The sequence below is a fragment of the Salvelinus alpinus genome, chromosome 8 (assembly GCF_045679555.1).
Source record: "Salvelinus alpinus chromosome 8, SLU_Salpinus.1, whole genome shotgun sequence".
Classification (NCBI taxonomy): domain Eukaryota; kingdom Metazoa; phylum Chordata; class Actinopteri; order Salmoniformes; family Salmonidae; genus Salvelinus; species Salvelinus alpinus.
The window spans coordinates 43,991,979-44,008,567 of NC_092093.1; the positions used below are offsets into that span (position 1 = coordinate 43,991,979).

Consider the following 16,589-nt stretch of genomic DNA (forward strand, 5'->3'; position numbering starts at 1 on the left):
AGGGTAACATACACAGGATGTACATAAATGGGCATGAACACGTGACACAGAAAATAAAATATTGACAATTAGAAATTCAAAATGCATCTAAATATATTTCGTTCTGTCTATGGAATACATAAAAAAAAATAGTAAAAAATATATATATGTATAAAATATACTTGTCTGTACAGTAAGTAAATGAATCCTACAGACGAAGAACCATATACCGTAATTTCTGGACTATTAAGCGCACCTGAATATAAGCCGCACCCACTGAATTTAAAAAATATATGTATTTTGTACATAAATAAGCCGCACATGTCTATAAGCCGCAGGTGCCTACCGATACATTGAAACAAATTAACTTTACACAGCCTTTAAACGAAACACGTGCTTGTAACAAAAATAAATAGGCTTTTAAACGAAACACGGCTTGTAACAAAAATAAATAGGCTTTAACGAAACACGGCTTGTAACAAAAATAAAAAAAATAGCAGTAAACAGTAGCCTACCAAGAAAGTCATTGGTCACTATCTTCCTCCTGTGCACTGAAACCACTGAAGTCATCTCCTTCGGTGTCGGAGTTGAATAGCCTCAGAATTGCTTCATCCGATGTTTGATCGTTTTCATTGTCGCTCTCGTCACTTTCATCCGGAGGCAAATTCCCCGCTGAGCTCATGCTGCCCTCTTCAACACGCAGCAGTCCAGCCTTTCGAAACCCGTTGATGATAGTGGATTTTTTGACAATGCTCCACGCTGTCAGGACCCACTGGCAGACTTGACCATAAGTTGCTCTTCGCATGCGGCCCGTTTTAGTGAAGGATTTCTCCCCACTTGTCATCCAAGCCTCCCACTGAACATGGAGCGCCACCTTAAATGCACGATTTACACTGATGTCGAGTGGCTGCAAATACTTTGTTGTGCCCCCAGGAATCACAGCTGGAATTGAGTTTGTCCTCTTGATGGCTTCTTTCACAGAATCTGTTATGTGGGCCCTCATGCTGTCCAACACGAGCAATGCCTTGTTCTTGTGAAAGAATCCTCCCGGTCGCTTGCCAAAACACTCCGTATGCCATTCATGCATTAGGCCTTCCGTCATCCATCCTTTCTTGTTGACTTTCACAACAATTCCTCTCTGGAAATTTTCTTTTGGCATCGTCATGCGTTTGAAAATCAACATCGGTGGAAGCTTTTCTCCCGATGCCGTGCAGCTCAGAACACAGGTGAAGTGCGTTTTTTCATGCGTGACGGATGATTCGCCTTTCCTGTTGACAGTCCGAGTGAGAGGCAGGTCAAACGTCAGAGGAACCTCATCCATATTTATGATGTCGTGCGGGCCGATGGAATGCTCCGCTATCTTTGCATCAGTGAATTAGCGGAAGTTTGAAATGTTTTCCTCGTAGTCGGGAGGGAGCTGCTGACACAGACTCGTCCGTACCCTGATGGACAGGCCTTTACGTCTCATAAATCTTAGACACCACGATGGTCCACCTCTAAAATCCTCAAACTTCATTGCGGTGGCGATTGTTTTGGCTTTCAGTCGGATCTGCACAGTTGAAACACCTCGGCCGTCTGCTCTCTGTGTGTTGACCCAGTCTTCAAGCTCATTTTCTAGTTCGGGCCATCTGCTTTTCTTCCCTCTGAAAGCTTTTGTTGTCTTTTTGCACTGAGTCAGTTCCTCACGCTGCTGTTTCCAACATCTTATCATCGACTCATTAAGGCCAAGCTCCCGTGCAGCAGCTCTATTTCTTTTCCAACAGCCAGATCGATCGCCTTCAACTTGAAAGCTGCATCATATCCATTTCTCCGTGTCTTTGCCATGATGAGGGTGACAAAATGACTATCGTAATCAGAATGATGGGAAGTTTGAGCGCGCTCGATTCACGTCACATTATGTGACGGTGCTCAGTTTTTTGGCAGCATGAATCTTGTGGAAGCGGGAAAAATCCATAAATTAGCCGCGTCATTGTATAAGCCGCGAGGTTCAAAGCGTGGGAAAAAGTAGCGGCTTATAGTCCGGAAATTAAGGTATGTGACAATTTTTCCATTTTGAGATAATCAGTTATTTTTATATTATTAATTGTGTGTACCACATTAGGTGTTTTATGGTTGAAATAATTCACCATACCCATATCTTCCAACAACAATTGATATTTTTTTGTTATTTCAAAAAATAGTTGCACACTTGTATGAAGGTGTGGTTATTTACAGTCAAATTGTTATATGCTATGGAGGTGCATTTGTTACTTTTTGTCAAAATAATTGTTCTGACAGCAATTTTTTCCCCGACAGAAAAGGAAGTCAAAGCGGACACCTACGAAGATGGCATCTCAGGTAAGCAGCACTGGGCTGTATTGACGTATCCTCAAAAAATGACATGTGCCGCTTTAGATATAACGGTCATATCTCAGTTATTGTTTTCTTTACTTTCAGAGAGCGAGCTGACCAAGGGGGTCGAAAATGTAGATTTTGCCAGATGTTCACTGTGTGAGGACCAGGCCGTGGAATCTTTATTGCTGGCAAAGTGTCCCTAACCAGAGGTAATTAAACTGTTCTATGTTATTTTTCTCCATCTCTGCCTGTCTTGTCTCACATGCATGAATTTTTTAAAACCCTTAAGATGTCAGCTGCTAATTTTCAGATTTACAGCCATTTTCACTGGACTATCTGTTGCTGCTAAGTCATGGGTTAGCCTTGCAATAACCAAGTGGTGAGAAACACAGCCCTCTATATTTAAATGTTTCAGGTACACTTTGAAAGGAGATACTGTCTGTGACGCAGACACCTATTGGCATTATCTTCTATTGTTTGTCCTCATGGGTCTGTTTTTCAGCTTAAAGTACTCTGTAGCCACTCACGTCATCCCTCTCCCCCTAAATCCTCTAGGTTATATCAGCTGTTTTGTTGAACCTCTCCCGCATCTGAACTGGCTGACAGAGGGCACAGCCTGATCATAGGTGAGATGTCACTTGGTTGAGTCAACAGGAAGTATTATTAAAGAGATGCTTTACATTGAAACCCCAGAGTTAATGATCCAAGGTCAGTTTTGCATTTCACCTCCTGATTTAAGATGACTGACCGTGTTAGACAAAAAAAGAGGCTTAATCATGCTCTCTCGTCTGCAGGTATGTTTTGATGTGAGAGGAATCCAGTCCCGACAGCGCAATTGTGATGAACTGAGAGAATATTAGGGTAGCACTGTCATTCATGAATCATATGCTATCTGCCGCTGTTCTTACCTCTCTCCCCACCTCGTCTTCTAATGCACACCATATGTGCATTGAAGTACAGATTTGCCTACCTTTTTTTTTTTTTTTACTAGGCAAGTCAGATAAGAATGACGGCCTAAGAACTGCATTGTTCAGGGGCAGAAGGACAGATTTTTACCTTGTCGGCTCGGGGATTCGATCTTGCAACCTTCCGGTTACTAGTCCACCTGCCCACCCAAGATTGAACTTGTATTTATAATATTACAATTAAAATGCACTTCTTTCAATAAAGCGTTTCACATTCTCCACTGGTTGAAGTACTGTCCTGTGTCCGTCCTCAGATTAATGGAGTTAAATGTGCATAGATTTTTCTCTCTATGAATTACAGATCAATCATATTTAGTCTATTGTATAGTTACAATGTGTAATCATTGATATCCCAGGAGCAGTAAACACTAAAGTGTATAATTGTAATGCATGCAGACACCGCATCATTTAAATAATGGCGTTTGATATGACTGAAAAATACAGTCATACCTGAACCGCACCTTTATTTGCCAAGGAAGAGTACATGATCGGTGAATATATTCAATGTACAGGCTACAATGTGGTGGTAACTACAGTCCATGTGTATATAGGACTTGCATCCTTGGCACATTAAAGTTATATTCTACTCTAGGCTTCATTAATGCCATTCAGACTTGAGGTTCATAGATTGGTATGAATATTAGTTCAGAACTTTACGTTTTAGGGTTCATACCCAGATCGGCTACATAGTTATTTTTAACCCGACACAATAAGCAAGTAAATAGTTAGCTATGCTACTTCAGCTGCATTGCAAGGCAAGCGTACACAATTGTGCAGTCAATGCGTTTGTCTCTACATTAACACATTCCTCTCAAATTGTACATTTGCTTGACTCGTTAAGACGTCAGCCATCTTCGTTGAGCGCCACAAGGCAAGGGTGGCTCGCGTCAAAATTCGTCATCACAAAGCCTTGGGACCCAAATGCATTATGAGTGCTGTCGTGGCAATTTCCTGTATTACCAAATGAGGAGAGTTACAAACCACACACACGTCAGAGTTATACTTAAACTTCATCTTTAATATGAGCTTTACCAAAACCCTGTGACTTTCAACAATTCACTATCTATTAATTGTTGAGAGTTCCAACAATGGCAATTGAGATCTTTTATAGCAAAGATACACCCCTCTCAACTTACATGACGAACCACAGATCTTAGGAAAACTTCACAAAGGGCCTTTTACTTGAGAAAGGAGTATCCCTTAGCCAGATTGCATTCGCTATAAATTATCGCTCAGTTTGGTCTCTAAAACGAGGTTCTAATCTCGTTCCTGGTACTTCGTAGTACCAAAACATTACCTCATCCAAGGCATAACTCAATTGTCAACTCCATATACTAAGGAGCATCAAAAGTCGTGCTATAAATTCTCAAACACAAAGATTCCTTGATGCCCTTCCAGACTCCCTCTGCCTACCCAAGGACAAAAATCAGTTAACCACCTAACTGAGGAACTCAATTTAACCTTGCGCAATACCCTAGATGCATTTGCACCCCTAAACTTTTGTCATAAGAAACTAGCTCCCTGGTATACAGAAAATACCCGAGCTCTGAAGCAAGCTTCCAGAAAATTGGAACGGAAATGGCGCCACACCAAACTGGAAGTCTTCCGACTAGCTTGGCAAGACAGTACCGTGCAGTATCGAAGAGCCCTCACTGCTGCTCGATCATTCTATTTTTCCAACTTAATTGAGGAAAATAAGAACAATCCTAAATTTATTTTTGATACTGTCGCAAAGCTAACTAAAAAGCAGCATTCCCCAAGTGAGGATGGCTTTCACTTCAGCAGTAATAAATTCATGAACTTCTTTGGAGGAAAAGAACCCCCCCCTTGGATTGTGCCGTGGCGGAGATCTTTGTGGGCTATACTGGGGGTATCATCGGATGGGGCCACAGTGTCTCCTGACCCCTCCTGTATTTATGCTGCAGTAGTTTATGTGTCGGGGGGCTAGGGTCAGTTTGTTATATCTGGAGTACTTCTCCTGTCTTAGCCGGTGTCCTGTGTGAATTTAAGTATGCTCTCTCTAATTCTCTTTCTCTCTCTGAGGACCTGAGCCCTAGGACCATGACTCAGGACTACCTTGCATGATGACTCCTTGCTGTCCCCAGTCCACCTGGCCGTGCTGCTGCGCCAGTTTCAACTGTTCTGCCTGCGGCTATGGAACCCTGACCTGTTCAACGGACGTGCTACCTGTCCCAGACCTGCTGTTTTCAACTCTCTAGAGACTGCAGGAGCGGTAGAGATACTCTTAATGATCGGCTATGAAAAGCCAACTGACATTTACTCGAGGTGATGACTTGCTGCACCCTCGATAACTACTGTGATTATTATTTGACCATGCTGATAATTTATGAACATCTTGGCCATGTTCTGTTATAATCTCCACCCAGCACAGCCAGAAGAGGACTGGCCACCCCTCAGCCTGGTTCTAGGTTTTGGCCTTTCTAGGGAGTTTTTCCTAGCCACCGTGCTTCTACACCTGCATTGCTTGCCGTTTTAGGCTGGGTTTCTGTACAGCACTTTAAAATATCAGCTAATGTAAGAGCTATATAAATAAATTTGATCCCATCTCAAGTAAACCTCCTCTTCTCCCCACTCCTGGACAAGCTCACTGAGGGTAGTGACTTGCGCACAGACATTGTTGAGCCAAGAGAAAATTGGTTCCCCCTTAATCACGCCATCCCTTCACATATGAAGACAATGTTCCATTCTGATTTCTCCTCTCTCTGGGCCCCAAGTGACTGAGCCCTAGCTGAGAAGGGAAACGTGCAACTGCCAACAGTATAGTCCAAAGGGACACATTCTAATGACAACTCACATAAGCATATTATGTAAATTGAACATCCTATTTATCTATGTTACCCAACTAATTCATCTTCCGTAAGGTGTTTCTTTAAATCTGATCCTGATGCGGAATAGATTGCAACGTATTCATGACTCTGTACCTTCCGTAGTCCGGACTTGGCGATTGTGAAGAGACCTCTGGTGGCATGTCTTGTGGGGTATGCATGGGTGTCCGAGCTGTGCGCTAGTAGTTTTAAAAAACAGACCGCTCGGTACATTCAACTTGTCAACACTACTTACAAAAAGCAAGTAGTGAGAAAGTCAAGCTCTCCCCATTTGAGATATACATGCATATCATTAAAGAAAGGTCCATATTTGGATGGAAACCAAGCTAGTGAGAGGTATCAAGGAAAGTTGTAATTTCAGTTGAAAATTCCCAACACTGCTGCGCTCCCTGGGGCCTGCAGCCAACCACAGCCCTGCTGGCCTCACAAACCACCATCTGCTATAACATTAAGTCAGTTCTTCCTACTGGACATTGGAAAGCTTTTGTTTTGACACCCATTGTTCGTCCTAGACGGGAAATTGGTGTGGATGGTTCAGAGTTCCATGCTTACAAAAGGGTTGATTGATACACGTCAGATGACAAGCCTACTACATCCACTAAAGTACATGCGCCTTGGTGTTATACGCAAATCAGATACAATTAAGGTAGCTCCAACGGTTAGGATTGTTGCCACGCAAGTAAAGCAAACGTAATTGTTATATAGAACACTTTATTTGACATGTTAGAACAAGACATTACACCCAAAGAATGTATCCAGAAGAAACATAGAAATGACGCTCCTCAAAGAGGTCTTTCACATGTCGTTGACCTGTTGAGAGAGAACCTATTAGTTCAGTTATGGTCTGACAGAGTATGAAAAGCATAAAACAAGACCTACCTCTTTTCAAGTTGTCCTAATCCACACATTGTCCACTACAGGGGCCGCCAGAGGGACTACTGGCGTCACAGATGACCACATCACAATGGACAAAGACCTAGGAATCAAAGATTTGATGTGTCAGAAATGTTCAAAAAAGGGATGATTGCCACTCACAAAATTAACCTATAAAGATTGTTGGGTGAAATTTGTTACCTGGCCACTCGGCTCAACCGCATCCTCGACGAAGGAAAACATATAGACCTCAAAGCGTTTGACGTGAGGGGGGAAGTGGACCCTGGCGTCAGCTACCACCGGGTGGAAGACTACACGGTAGGGATCCTCCGGGTTCTCACAACTGCCAGTGTAGAGAGAGGGACTAAGTTAGGAACAAGAAAACACTGTAAACCCCAACCGCCTTGTGTACGAAGTCTTATGGTGGTGTCATGACTGTCCTGTGAGGATCAGATCAATTCACACCGTGTTGTAAATGACAGGAGAAGTGGGTTCCTTCTCCCCCTCCAGTACGAACTAAAGGAATGTCTTTGTTAACAGGCTTTTCCCACCAAAACTCTTACCCCTCCTAAATTCACCTTGGTCTTGAAAAACCCCCAACATATTTCATATACAATGTAAAGGCTCGAGACTTCCTACCTGTAGTGTGAGCACTTTTCTAGTTCCAGTATTTCCTTTTTAAAAATCACAAAATAAGAATCAACATGACATTCTTTTTCTATCTCTGACCAGTCTTATGTTAGAAATATTGTTCCAGTATTCACTTTTGAACGTATTAGAGAAACTCCTAGAAAATGTGCATAGTAAGTAGCCATGCCAAGAGTGACATCAGAGAGCGTGTCAGAACCGTCCCCGGCGGCCAGAGTGCATAAAAGGATCGGTATCTGAAATTAACATTACACCAGAAAACCGTGAGTCGCTAGCTACACGTTTGAAATGGTTGGAACTTTCCTAAACGCACCTTCCTAAGGACGGCGAGCTGCAGCTCATGTCCAAAGTGGTCTGAAACCTGAATACCAACACGAGGGAGAATAAACACCCCTCAGACAGACAGTCACTGGTACAGCCGATTATCTGTTTGAGCCAAGTACCTAGAAAAGCTAACTTCAGTGGGACCATTCTGCTACTATATCCAAACCATCCTACTCTCATCACCCACTGAGGAATCAGCGACAGGGTTGATTAGCCCATCTTCCAGAATGAGTGAAAGGAAAATCCATCCTGAAGTTCCGTTCAAGACTAGTCATTGGAGCCACAGACAACTAACGACATTGTGACCTCAGGGAGCCAATCAGAGAGAAGACCCAACCACCTACCTTTCCACGGCGGCATCACACAAATACATTCATGCAAAAATGTAACAACGATAAGTGTCCCTTATGGAACCATGGGTGGGGGAGCAGTCATTGTGTCAGTCCGCTAGGGACCTGTGTGTTTAGCTAGTAAATACATTAAACCAATTTGTATAGTACTGAATCATAAGGCTGGGGTTCTTGCAGCTGCGAGGAGGATACGATGTAATGGTTAATAAGTTGACTTTAGCAATGTAATAGACTTCTACCGTCTAGAGTTTAAGTCGGGAGACGGTATCTTTAAAACCGTTTCCTCGGCACCCCAAATCCTAACACAATTCATTTAGAGTCGGGTAACAATTAAACAGTCCTCAGATAATTCAAGGTCACGTCACTACAGTAGTTTGTTGGTTTTAATTTCTGATCTTTTGGCCCATCAGACCTGGAAAAATATGATTTAGTAAATTTTTTATTTATTTAAAAATACAGAAATTGGGCTGCCTATTTGAAAAAAAATGCATTTAATTTGTCAAGGGAGGGTCATACTAGCAATGCCATAGCATTTCTCATCAACAATATTACTTTGTCTACTGCAAAGGCTTTATAGCTAGTTAAATGACGGATGTCAAATGTCTAAGTCGTATGTCCAACATGTATATTCAACTACATTGACATGAATGCATTCTCATGTGGTGAGACGTCCCTCTAAATGGTTCTTCAAATTCTAAATGATCCAGAATTGTCAAACTACAGGCGACCTGAATATTGATCAATTGACCGTGGTTTAACCAAAGTTGCCGAATAGACAGTCGGTATCATCAACGCAATCATATTTTTCAAAATAAGTAATTCATTTTAATTAAGAATTTCATGCAATGCGCCAGAGCAATTCTTCCGCTGTCGGAAAAATTGGTCAAAAAAAATACATTCTACACCCATGGCATCAGATTCACACATGGAGGACTTATGTGAAGGGAGCAGCTCTCCTATACAAAGTAACCTACGCATTGACAGTTTAGGCCTACTTTTGTCATTTGCATCTTTGGGAGGTTTATCATTTACTGTTTAACTGACAGATATTAGCAAAAAGGGATTTGTGAAATCTGAAGACGTTACATTGAGACAAACGCCCACACCAGTACAAATCCACTAGAGCTGGCAGACGACGGACAGAGCTCTCAGGATTTTGCACAACGATTTAAGCCAAGTATGATATAGTTGCAGCTGAAGTAACAAATCTGAACTGCCCATTTCGTGCACAGCCATGTGAATGTGGTGTCTTTTCCTATGATCTACAAAACATTTTCAGCCTGTTTTTTCAAGCTGCTACCACCCCCACCAGGATGACATTTGATTTAATAAACCGCTGCAAAGTTACTCCCGTGACAGACGAGCCTTGTGTCCAAATGGCCGCCGGAGCAAATTAAAATAGGGGGTGCCAAATTTGGGGTTTTGCGACCATTTCATAAAAATTGTAATATTGCGTGATTTGATAGCATTTGGCAAACCCGATCCCCCATATAAATGGTTTTGACCAATAAAGTTGCTTCACTCCACTGCTTGGTGTAACATGTATCCAGATACTGAAAAGACACCCGCAAAATAAAGTGTCATTTGCAGCGTGCATAATCACGGGCAAAGTCATTGTAGCCCATCTACCAAAGGTTGCAGTGTCCATTACAATGTAGGAATAATAAGTCATCTTTCAATAGGTTACCCAATTTAAATTTGAGAAAATTAGGCCAGCGGTGTCCATCTGTGGCAAAGTGCTCACCCAAATCAAAGCTTATGACAAACCCAGCTGTGTCAATTTTTTTTATATGAACATTAGCTAGCTAAATAAGGTTAGCAAGATGCTGCTACACTTGACCGTGGTATTTGTTCATGTTTAGCAACTCCCAATTAGCGCATTCCTCTTGGACAGGAAATTCCATTGAAAGTGGCATCAACTTCTAGGGATCCTGTCAACTGATCCTATTCAGTTTCAAACATCAACTTCCATGCTGCACAGGTGTGTGAACCATCCATTATGTTAAGCGCATAACCGTTTTAAACACAAGAGGTCACTTGTGCCTGAATTCAACAAGTATTCAGTCAGTGTTAAGAGCAGTTGTATGAAACCAATCGGAAAGGCAAGCAAAGCTTGCCAGCCGCTCTCGATTTCCATTCGACTGACCATCAGTTCAGCACAACACTGAACTGTAGCAAACCAAAAGGATAACATTGAGTAAAAAGGTGTAGGTAACACCAACATAGTGTCTTAACCTTTCCACATGCGACTTCCAAATATCTTCAACAGTCACCCCAGCGGGAGTTTATTTTATGCGCGGGATGTCAGAATGCACTCACCGTTCCAAAATGTGGACAGTTAACCCACACTGACCTCAAACCAAGGCACACAACCTGCTAATTTTCTATAGGCTGTTTCAACTCCTAAGTTTGCCTCATTCATTCACAAAAGTAGCCCATTTCACTGTTGCAGACAATTTCTTTTTGAGAATTTGAATGAGCCAGACAAATGTTCCTTCAAGCATACAGACATTTGCACATCTAGTCAGAACAGGCCTTGCACAAACTTTCCCCCTGGCACATTTATTGCCTTCCTTACAAATAACTAGACATGGAGTCTGTTTCTGACCGTTTGAGCAGACACATGCACATTTGTGGCCTGCTGGAGGTCATTTTGCAGAGCTCTGGCAGTGCTCCTCCTAATCCTCCTTGCACAAAGGCGGAGGTAGCGGTCCTGCTGCTGGGTTGTTGGCCTCCTCCACGTCTCCTGATGTACTGGCCTGTCTCCTGGTAGCGCCTCCATGCTCTGGACACTACGCTGACAGACACAGCAAACCTTCTTGCCACAGCTCGCATTGATGTGCCATCCTGGATGAGCTGCACTACCTGAGCCACTTGTGTGGGTTGTAGACTCCGTCTCATGCTACCACTAGAGTGAAAGCACCGCCAGCATTCAAGTGACCAAAACATCAGCCAGGAAGCATAGGTTCTGAGAAGTGGTCTGTGGTCACCACCTGCAGAATCACTCCTTTATTGGGGGTGTCTTGCTAATTGCCTATAATTTCCACCTTATGTCTATTCCATTTGCACAACAGCATGTGAAGTTTATTGTCAATCAGTGTTGCGTCCTAAGTGGACAGTTTGATTCCACAGAAGTGTGATTGACTTGGAGTTACATTGTGTTGTTTAAGTGTTCCCTTTATTTTTTTGAGCAGTGTATTTTACAAGCAAAGGTGGAATAAAGTTGTGAAGACCTTTATTTCTCATCAGTACAAAACATTGTTTAGATGCTTTTCAGACAACGCGGTTTAGAGTCGTTTGTTTGCGTCATACGTTCTGTTTCAATGCTACGCTGCAGTGATAACAAACATGTGATGCTACGCGCCAGAATCTCCCATAAGTGCTCATTTGGGTGGAGATCTGGTGACAGACCACATACTGCTCACATCGTTTAAGCTCAAACCATTGTGACCACTCATTACCTATGGATGGGGGCATAGCCACGGTAGCCAAAGTAAATGGCCTGCCAAGCATGATAGGTTGCTAATTACTCAGGAACCACACCTGTGGAATAACACTTGTTTAGGCCCAAAAACAACAAGTTACCCATTAATGATGAGATTCCACCGGGGTCGGGAGTCACGGTCCTCGTTGGGGGTGGCCCAGCAGTGGTCAAGCACCAGCGCTATCTTGGGGTCAGAGGACCTGGTCAGCTCCACCTCAAAGTGCAGAGGCTGTCTCAGGTACCTCACCACTGGATAGTCCTCCTCCTGGTGGAACGTGTTATACGAGGCGTCTGGAACACAGAACGAGACAACCGGTGGGCACAAAACAGCGAGGTACCATCTCAACTTGTCCATTAAGAAATACACGTTTATCATATCCTGTTGTGCCCCGATGAACACCCCCCCCCACCAGAGGCTTCTGACAAATTCCCAAATCAGCTCCTCACCGTTACTCCATAACCACACCTGTAGATCTCAGAACGCAAGAGTAATATATCATAAGGCTTACATTTTTGGGAATGGTTTTGTAAAGGACACCTTCCAAGATTCTATATTCCATTTCCAGATCAGGAGTGATTAGAATTTAGAGGCCAAGTTGAAATTCTGAATTTGTGCACGCTTACCCTGAGCGAGTCTCATTCTGACCATTAGTCGACCCGTCCCAGTCTCGGCAAAAGGCTCGTTGTCACGCGGCCTGGTGAGGAAGACTAATGTGCGAGTGATGTTGACCACATAGTAGCAGGAAACCTTTAACCTAAAAAGAGGGATGTAGGGGAAACTTCAAGCAGTGGAGTGGACACACTGGTAGTAGAGGCACATTTTCCCTGTATACAAAGTATTGAGCAATTGGTGAAGAATTAAAAAACCTAATAGCTACAATTGTGATGCGTAATGCACTTACTGATATTCCTCCTCTGAAGACATCGTGGCATTCAGCTTCACCTCAAGTTCATCTGGCAAGGAGATTTCGTTCTCATACAGCATGACATTGTTGATAAACTATGTAGTAGAGGGGAATTGACTTATTACAGCCTGCAGAAGCAAACAGTCCGTAAATACACAGTACCCATCACCTCAGGGTAATAGTCATTTTACCTTCCTGGTGGTGCCACAGGAGTTGACAGTGAAGTGGAAGTAGGCGAAGCGATCGTCGCTGTAGGTGGGACCACAGGCGGGGTCGCTCAGGGTCAGCTGACCGGGGTTCAGACTGGGAGCAGACTCCACCTTGACCGCCAGCGCAGTCATCGTTCCGTTAGAGAAACACTCTTGGGGGTGGGGGAGCAAAAGACAGGTAGCCATCAGACCTGGGTTCTGTATTTGTTACACTTAATTGAGCACAGTAGAACCAATGGAATAGCACCAAAAGTGCAAACCATGCCCATCTGGCACTACTATTAGACTCACAGTATTTGCAAGGAAGGTTTGGTAACCATGTCAAACGACTATTTATCAGAAGTAATTGTTTGAGAACCAACCAGTCAGCGTTTTGAGGAAGCTGCAAGCCAGGGAAAAGTATTTGATGGTCATGTTGTTGTAAGGATTCAACAGAGCCACATCCAGTCTGCTCCTGACAGAGGACGGGTGAACCGACTGGGAACCAATGGGAGAGTTCATTAGCATGCATGTATACAGGGTAAGGAAAGCGAGGCTAGCTGTAGCAATTTAGGTTAACATGTTTTGGGAGAGCATCGTACCTCAAACACTGCGTCCGGCGAAGAGAAGGGCAACGTGATGGTGAAATCTGCGTCGCCCTCTGTTAAATACTGTTGAGCAAGCTCATGGTTAAGCAGCCGCTTGCCAACCAAGACCACAAAAAATGGCTCTTGGTTCCTGTAGTCCACAGTGATGTGAAAGTTCTCCTGATCACAGTTGCCAGTGACTGAGGGTGGCACTACAAGGACAAACAGGGTTGTGTTCATTAAGCACAAAAAAAAAACAGGAAGGTACTACTTGAACTTGTCCAAGGAGAAAACCTTGTTTTCAGAATAAACACGATCCTGGCAAACCAGGAACAGGACACTGGGTCCAAATACTCTAAAGCTTAACATTTTCTTTGTAGAGAGACCGCATAGGAAAAACCTACAGTATGGCTAGTTGGGCTTTCACTGCAATCATTAACCAGAGGAAGCCATTCAACAGTAGTTTGGCGTAGTCCAGAGACATACCAATGTCCAGCAGTACAGCGTCCACAACGGCAGAGTGAGCGAAAGGAGCGTACTCTGGAAAGACGACCAGGCCGTAGATCAGCTGAAGAGTGAAGGTTGTGACACCTTGTTCCGCCCTTCTCTGTAGTGAAGTTGAAAGCATTGGTCAATTGATAGCATTATTGTTGTAACAGAACTCTATTCAATATCAAGTGACAACTAAGTACATATGGGGACTATTAAAACAAACTATATACTTAAAGTAATGTTGCCCTCATTCCTCTAAATCAAGCACTACTGGCAAGTGAATGCACACGACTACCAAAATAATGGGAACACTTGAGTAAATGAGGGATACAAAGTACATTTGCACCATTATTTAGATTTTGTTGGTGGCCCACTTATTAGGGCATGTACAAATCACTGCGTGTGGCTTTGCATTTAACATAAACACACCTCCTTAAAGACCACCGGGTCTGAGAAGGGCACCTCCATCCTGAAGCTCTTCAAGGTGTTGTCCAGGGATCTCTGCTCCTGAACATTGAAGCCTCTGGCGTTGCACTCTGCAACAGTTAGCACCATGGTGGGAAAGGTGATGTTCAGCAGCTCCACATCAAGGTTGAAGGTCCCCAACTCAAGCACAAACACTGCCTGCTCAGGAACTGTGTCTAATGGCGTGTCTGTTCATTTGCAAACAAAAAAACATTTTGAAATGCGGTACAATGGAAGTCGAAAATTGACACTTGTTATTGCCTCCCCGTTTCAGTACATTTTCTTCTGTTTTGTGCCTAATGAACAACCCAGGCATCCCAAATTACCATAGGCACTATTTAACTAAACCAGACTCACAGTTGCGAACTTGTGGAGGCCTGGCCATCGGAGGTGTTGTGATAGGGAAGAGGACTTTGTAGCGTGTGTCCTCGTGTGCGACCTCCTCGATCCACAGCAACTCAAGCATGGGCTCAATGGTGTAAGTGACAAAGTACTGGTCATCCTGAATATGGCTCTGTAAAGGGAGACGAGTGATGCATTCAGGCTGTAATACACAAGTGGGGTGCAAAAACAGCTAAATGTTCCTTACAAGCCAGAATGTTACTCTACCGGTTATCTGTGTGGTTTGTCCTTCAGCCGCTCGTAATTTAAGACAATATCGGTTTACCCGACTTTAGAGAGCTGGTAGGCATATGGTTGTCAACTTGCATTTCCAAAGCAACCGCCACGCAAAGTAAACACTTGCACAATATGTAAACAGTAGCCGAGTGTAACCGAACGTTGCTTGCATTCAGTTGAGTGGCAAAGCTACCGGCTCCCTAAAAAGTCAGGTAAACAATACTTTAGTGTGGATATTTGGTCTCAAATTTCAAGCGGCTGAAGGACAAACGGTAGAGTATGTTTAAGTGTCATTTTATGCAACATTCACACGATTTTGCAATCCAATGTGTCAAGCTGTATACACACCCAACAATCCATTGTATATTAGCCTGATTAAGCAGACAATTGCTCAATAACAAACATTTTACACAAGACAACATTTCTAGGAGTTATCCCATGAGAGATGGCAAAGGGTTACTGCAAAGCACTGTCAACTGCTGCAGTAAAAAGGGCTCTACAAATAAGATTTGATTTAGAAATTAAACAGGAACATTTTACTCATCCAACGCTGACCTTGAAATAGCCGCCAACCGCCCCCACCGGAATTTCAACAATAATATGAGCCTCTGTGACTAAAACCGAGTAGTTTCTGGCAGCCATTTCCTCAGTGTCCAGCCTCTTAGCGTCAATTCCCATGTACACCTCCAACATGGTGAAGGCATCAGAGGAGAAAAGTGGGTCTATGTGCTTGGGCATGTACCAGGTGATCACTTCAGGAGTAAAGGCCACTGCCCCTGCAGTGAAACAAGAAACCAAGTACACATCATAACAGAACATTTTGCAACTGAAAACAAATGAGCCATTATTTGGAAAAAGTTCATCCCAAAACATTTCCCCAACTGAACACAAATCAAAGTCTTGTCTGGAGCCAATTAAGAACTGGGTTCATAGGATCTTAATTTGCCAAGTAAGTCCATTATTTCACACTCAACCTGGTGTTGGACAAACAGCCGTGGCATCTACTCGAGTAACCAGCCACTTCTGCTCAAAGAAGGTTGAGGTTGAGAGCACCCGCATCGGAACCCCAGCTACCTGTTCAGGGGGCAACCACATCAGGGCCGTGTTCAGTAGGGCACACCGTATTAACAATATGTTGCAGAGTTCAGGTAGGGCCACCATTTCCATTTTTTTTTTGCTCTACTGAACATGACCCAGTTCATGGAGGAAGTGGAGAATGTCAGCTTACATTCTGGAGGTATGTCTCCTCTGCATTATGAGGGCTTCTTAACACCAGCCGTGTGGGAGTGTTGGCTATTGCATAGCCCTTTCTTTGGACCTCATCCACACTCATGACCTTCTTGCTAGGACTAAAGACGACTGCTGTCATTTGGTATCCTGCAGCAACAGCCTGTCTCAGGAAATGAAAACAGGAATTAAACAAATTGTCAACAAATGCACATTTTGTTTAGCGCCATCCTGTAGTGAAATTACAGAAACTCAAATATGGCTACCTCAGCTCCTCTCCGGAAGTTGCCGCTCCTTGCTTTCG

At 43.4% G+C, this 16,589-nt stretch overlaps 1 long non-coding RNA gene and 1 pseudogene across 1 annotated transcript; one reads left to right on the top strand and one right to left on the bottom strand.

The window, feature by feature from the left end:
- The first annotated feature begins 2,265 nt into the window (after positions 1-2,265).
- Positions 2,266-3,274, top strand: LOC139582375 (uncharacterized). The gene is made up of 3 exons (XR_011676337.1): positions 2,266-2,316; positions 2,869-2,939; positions 3,108-3,274. It is a non-coding gene; the product is annotated as an uncharacterized lncRNA (long non-coding RNA).
- Positions 3,275-4,122: 848 nt separating this feature from the next.
- LOC139582298 (zona pellucida sperm-binding protein 4-like) lies at positions 4,123-16,583 on the bottom strand (annotated as a pseudogene).
- Positions 16,584-16,589: the final 6 nt, after the last annotated feature.